Source organism: Equus quagga, chromosome 1 (genome assembly GCF_021613505.1).
Source record: "Equus quagga isolate Etosha38 chromosome 1, UCLA_HA_Equagga_1.0, whole genome shotgun sequence".
In the NCBI taxonomy this organism is placed as follows: Eukaryota; Metazoa; Chordata; class Mammalia; order Perissodactyla; family Equidae; genus Equus; species Equus quagga.
The window spans coordinates 65,778,130-65,784,691 of NC_060267.1; positions in this window are offsets into that span (position 1 = coordinate 65,778,130).

Genomic DNA, 6,562 nt, shown 5'->3' on the forward strand with positions numbered 1-6,562 from the left:
TTGAGTGAAACTTTTAGGGTATAAAGAAGAGTATGACAACAAAGGGAACAAAGCATTATTTAACATTCGCATGACTTCATTTGTATCCACAGGCTAGTGAGACCTGGTGTCTCTAGGTATTAATTAACTGAGTTTGGGATATCATTTTTGGGGAGAGTTCACGGTTCCAATTCTAGTTGGTAGAACTGACTGTAGTTCTTGTCTTCATCCTTATTCCTTTCTTGAAGAATAAACTGTCAAATATTGCTCACCTTGCTAGAAATTTCGGGATCTCCCTAGGATTCGGGTCAGACTCACCTCTAAACTTCCAGGAATACTGAGTTTTCTTGGTGAACGTAATTTGATTTCAGCTTCATAATTTTCTCTTGAAATTGAATACAGACATATTAAGGTTTGCATGCCAAGAGAGACTCAGAAGTTTACAGCACGGTTCATTCCGTACATCAAAATTCATGTGACCACTTTCCGAAATCGTGAATTTGGAAAAAAGTTAAGAGCTTTTCATGTGCCCCAAATCAATAATTCAGGAACGTTCAATAATAAGTTGAAAGCATAACTTTCAGTTGCCAACTGGTCAATCCCCAAGTCCAATTTGAGTCTGAGTATCTGTACTTCCTTGAAACTAACAACAATGATTTTATTGTTCCCATAATGTCTCATGTTCAGTTGCTCAGATGTCCTATCATATCAGAAAGAAAACGCAATCTCATGGGCCTCTGGGAAACTGACAAGCTAAGCCTCTCAAAATCCCTTTGAAGTGATTCAAAACAATTAATCTGGTAGCACTATGTTTTCAAAAGGCTCCTATGACCTAACCAGGTGACTACATGGTTAAATAAATCTAATCTAAATAAAATAAATCTCCATGTTGCTTCTATTTCTCAGTACCATATAAAGTGGCAAGACCAGGGAGAATATTAAAAATCTTGATCACTTCCCCAGCAACAGGGCAGTCACTGCTCACATTTTGCCCACGAGCTACTCACATACCTCTTCTTCCTGGCTAAAAAAAGCCCCTTTTTGTTTGGGGGCTGGGTAGAGAGCCCTTGAAGTCAAGAAAGACAGGCCCCACGCGTCCACAAGGGAATGGATTGTGACTGTGTTTATCTCATTTCCCTTTGCCCGTGAATGTTCTAAGAGCAGGCCTGTGGCCCATATCTCACCCATGAGACAAAGGAGAGGTCTTCTAGGACACTTCCTGAAATTGTTCTTCCTGGAAAAAAAAACACAGAACTTCACAAGGAGAAAGCTTTTCACTCCAGCCGCTACCTTCCTGCTTTGAATGCAGCCCTGCGAGGACATGTACTTGAAGTGTAGTAGTCATGAGGTGGTAAAAGATGGCAGAACATAAGGATAGAGAAGAGACTGGGTCCTTCATGACATCATCGTGCTGCTGGGACTGCCTACTCCAGACTTCTTGTTAGGTGAGAACCTTGAACATTATTGTTGCTTAAGGCCCTGTGAGACTTGATTCTGTTATTTGCAGCTAAATGTATCTTAATGCTACAACCATCTCAGGCACTGAAACTAACCTGCGAAATTTACGTTATTTCCCCAACACGTGAGGAGAATGTAAAAAAGCACTCCAAACACCTCTTTTAGAGAAATAGACTGAAAACATCATTTTTTCTTTTCATTTGAGCTATCCCATTTTGGCAAGTGAAATCAGAATTTTCATATATAAACTCACCTTATGATTTCCTTATTGGCTAGCGGTTAGAAACTATTAGCTCATGAATGCTTTCTCATGAATGTTAAGAGTTACATTTGCTAACGTAGTTCATTCATATGGGGGAATCCTTGAAGGTAAGGATCAGAGTGGACAAAGAGTTTTGAACAATGGTTGTGAATTTTGAATATCCCACTGTTTGTGGAGCAGCAGTTTGGCCAGCTATCCTCAGAGCAAGACTGAGGACTTTGCCAACACTGTTTCAATGTGGATTAGTAAAAAGAAAAAAATAATAATTTTAGAAAGTAAGGGATGAGTGTCTTCTGGCTTGGGGATCCAAATGGAAACATTGATGAGAATAGGTAGATGAAATAACGTGGCCCTCAGTTAAAAATTCTTCAGAGTTCAAAGAAGAGTGCTTCTCACAGGCAAGACAGTCATCCTGTGAGAAGGACAGAAAGCTCCAGGAGACTGGATCTGACTTACAGTCAGCCATGGAGAAGATGAGTCATGGAAAGAACATACTTTACATAAGAAACCCAAAGGCCACAAGACTGGGAGATGGAAATGAACTGGCAGGAGAGATTGGGGAATGAGACTCACTTTGAGGGAGTGAGGACCAGTGTGACCCTCACAATCCTCTCTCCGTTTGAGGATCAGTAAGCTCTTGTCAGCAAGATGGGATGGACAGTGAAACAGATTGGGTGTGGCTTTTCTTTTTTTTTAATTGATGTCATAATAGTTCATAACATTGTGAAGTTTCAGGTGTACATTATTATTTGTCAGTCACCATATATATGTGCCCCTTTTCCCCTTATGCCTTTCCTATCTGGTAACTACTAATCTATTCTCTTTGTCCATATATTTGTTTATCTCCCACATATGAGTGAAATCCTACAGTGTTTGTCTTACTCCATCTGGCTTATTTCGCTTAATATAATACCCTCAAGTTCCATCCGTGTTATTCCAAGTGGGACGATTTTGTCTTTTTTTATGGCTGAGTAGTATTCCATTGTATATGTATACCACATCTTTATCCATTCATCAGTCATTAGGCACTTGGGTTGCTTCCATGTCTTGGCTATTGTGAATAATGCTGCAATGAACATAGGGGTGCATAAGTCTCTTTGAATTGTTGATTTCAAGTTCTTTGGATAAAGACACGGTAGTGGGATAGATGGAACATATGGTATTTCTATTTTTAATTTTTTGAGAAATCTCCATACTGTTTTCCAGTGACTGCACTAGTTTGCATTCCCACCAGCAGCGTATGAGGGTTCCCTTTTCTCCACACCCTCTCCAATATTTGCTGTTTTTTGTCTTGGTAATTATAGCTATTCTAACGGGTGTAAGGTGATATCTCATTGTAGTCTTGATTTGCATTTCCCTGATGATTAGTGATGTTGAACATCTTTTCACATGCCTGTTGGCCATACATCTATCTTCTTTGGAAAAATGTCTGTTCATATCTTCTGCCCACTTTTTGATCAGGTTGTTTTTTTTGTTTTTGAGTTGTATGAGTTCTTTATTTATTTTGGAGATTAACCCCTTTTTGGATATCTGATTTGAAAATATTTTCTCCCAGTTGGTGAGTTGTCATTTTGTTCATGGTTTCCTTTGCCTTGCAGAAGCTCTTTAGTCAGATGAGGTCTCATTTGTTTATTTTTTGTTTCCTTTGCCCAAGTAGATATGGTATTTGGAAAGGTCCTTCTAAGACCACTGTCAAAGAGTGTACTACTGCTGCCAAGACCAGCTAGGCAGCCAGCTGAAGGGGCGGATGGAATTAATAGACAGAATACAATCTATATAATAGACACAATCTATATTATTCAATGGGACAGGGGACCATCAGGCTCAAGGACTGAGGTGAGGTCCCTCTGATCGCCACGTATTTATTTATAGGCAAGGAAATAGAAGCATAGGAAGAACTCATGCCAGCAGGGATATGCAAGTCAAAGCTCAGCAGTTCTAGTCTTCCTCCCTCCATGACGTACCCCAGCCCTATCCAAGGCCATTCCCTTAGGGAGTATCCTAGGAAAAATCAGCAAGTTATGCAGACGGCGTTCCGTTCCTGCAAGGGTCCGGCATTCCTAAGCCCCTTGCCTTCATGCTCAATAAAATACTCCCCTCCAGCCCTTGATTCCAAAGCACAAACAATCTGGTATTGTAATTCATGAGAATCAGCAGATTACATAATTCTCAGCCACCCATTTGTAACTTATTTTTCCTAAGCTTAAAGCCTAGCAAGAATGTTGCTATGATCTCCTGCAACATTCTACCTATATTTTCTTCTAGGAGTTTTGTGGTTTCACATCTTACCTTCAAGACTTTGATCGATTTTGAGTTAATTTTTGTGTATGGCACAAGATAATGGTCTATGTTCATTCTTTTGCATGTGGCTGTCCAGTTTTCCCAACACCACCAATTGAGGAGACTTTTCCTGTCTCCATTGTATATTCTTAGCTTTGTCAAAGATTAGCTTTCTGTAGATGGGTGGTTTTATTTCTGGGCTTTCAATTCCATTGATCTGTGTGTCTTTTGGTACCAGTACTATGATGTTTTGATTACTTTAGCTTTTTAGTGTGTTTCAAAGTCAGGGATTGTGATGCCTCTAGCTTTCTTCTTTTTTCTCAGGATTGCTTTAACTATTACGGGTCTTTTGTTGCCCCATATGAATTTTAAGATTCTTTGCTCTATTTCTGTGAAGAACATCATTGGGATTGCACTGAATCTGCACATTGCTTTAGGTAGTATGGGCAGTTTAATTACGTTTATTCTTCCAATCCATGTTCATGGTATATCTTTCCATTTCTTTACGTCATCATTGATTTCTTTCAATAATGTCTTATAGTTTTCATTGTATAGGTCTTTCACCTCCTTCGTTAAATTTATTCCTAGATATTTTATTCTTTTTGTTGCAATTGTAAATGGGATTGTATTCTTGAGTTCTCTTTCTGTTAGTTCATTATTACAGTAGAAAACGCAACTTATTTTTGTAAGTTGATTTTGTTTTGGGTGCAGCTTTTCAGGATTTTTTTGAGGAAACTATGGCAAATTGCTGCCAAGAAGGTGTCTCATCCTTGGGCAAGCAAAGTTCTTTAGGAGTCATTTTCTTTTTTTCCAAAATGAGTGTTTTTAATTCAGTTTCAGAAAAAGATGTCAAATGAATTCGGATTATAAAACATGACATTAAGCTTGTTTTTCTGGAAATGCAAGGAAAAATAAAAACCCTTGATAGATTCAACAAAAATTTTCTGGATCTTCTCCCCAAAGCACCTGCTCCAAGAGCCAACTCACCCTCTTTATCTCCCTCTAGCAGTGACAGGCTAATTCCCCTCTATCTGGACCCCTCACTTACTTCTGTAAATAAATGCTTGTGTCAACCATTTTGTTTTGTTAGAGACTTCTATGGTGGACCATGCTGTCCTCGGCAAGAGGCTACAGAGGAGTTGAAAAGTTGGGGTAACTTAAGAGTCCTAGTACTTGGGGGCAATTTATAGATGGCACCCTGTGACCCTGCCATCCCAGGACTTACCTCACTGTACTAATGTCCCCTTGTAAGGAGGAAAGCACATCTTACTCACTCACCTTTGTGTCTCCATCTCTCGGCACAGTACACCCACCCAGTAGGCACTCCATAAATGTAAATTGATATGTGAGACATGGCACCTGGTGCCTTTTATAGAACAAAAGTGACTTGTCTTAACGGACTCCTGAGATGCAATCCTGAATTTTCATGTGTGTCTGCCTTAGTGTGAGGATTAATGCATAACAATAGTTTAAGTGCAACAATAAGGGGTTAATTTGGCTGAAACAGTTCTTTTCTTCATTTGGCATTAACTGGTAAAATGAAAGATAATGTGACTCTAATCTCTTCAAAGCCTTTTCTTTTTCAAATATGGGAGTATGTTTCTGCGGATCGGATTGGGGCATTTCAGCTAATAGTTTAGCTAGATCAATAAAGACAAAATCTTGAGTCATCTGAATGAATATTGCTAATATGATTCAGGTGTTTATGCAGATGGGGATAAATTGCTAAGTTTAGATTTATGTATGATTAATTTGTTTGATGTAGTTCCTTGCAGAATAACACACGAACCATGATTTTGAATGTGACAGACACACACCGTTGTTTTTTTATAACTTGAAAAATATAGATACTCTTTCCTTTACTTGTTCACAGGAGGGAGACTACTCCATGCGTACATTCCAGGAAGAAGATAGAATCCTGCCTCTTTTATCACAAACTTCATTGGATAGGGAGCTGGATGGAAGCCAAGCTTCCTTTGTTGAACCCCCACTGGCTATGGATTCTGGAAGTATTGGGGCTGGAAAGGGTTATGGTTGAGAAGGACAAGGGGAATTGCCCAAACATATAGCTAGAAAGAAATCTACACAGACTGGTTGAGTTGTGTTTCAAAAGTATGTGCTGCTGATTGTACAAGTAACCCTGGTCTCAGGTCTCCAGGTTGCAGCAATGCCAGGGCTTCCATCTTTTTCTGGATAAAAACAAACTGGGGTGGAGTACATTCTTTGTCTAACATGTTGTCACCGCATGAGTGTTGTGGAGGACTCAACTTGTTCATGTTTAAACAAAGCTACACTAACAAAAGACACTAAAAGTCATGTACCAGAAAAATGATCCTTAAAGAGTTTCCTGTTCCTCCCATCCAGACTCTGGGAATGTTCACCTCTCTATTCTTGGTTTCTGTTGAATCATATAATATTTGCCAAAGGCCATCCCAACTACCCAGAGCTACACGGTCAGGCTTAAACCCTCTCACTACTCACCGGGATAACTTCAGAAGAGTTCATTGCTACAGTGTGGTGATCATTCCTTCACTCTCTTTCTGGCCTCTTGGCCTAAAGTCCTAGAACAGGCTGTGGAGCCTC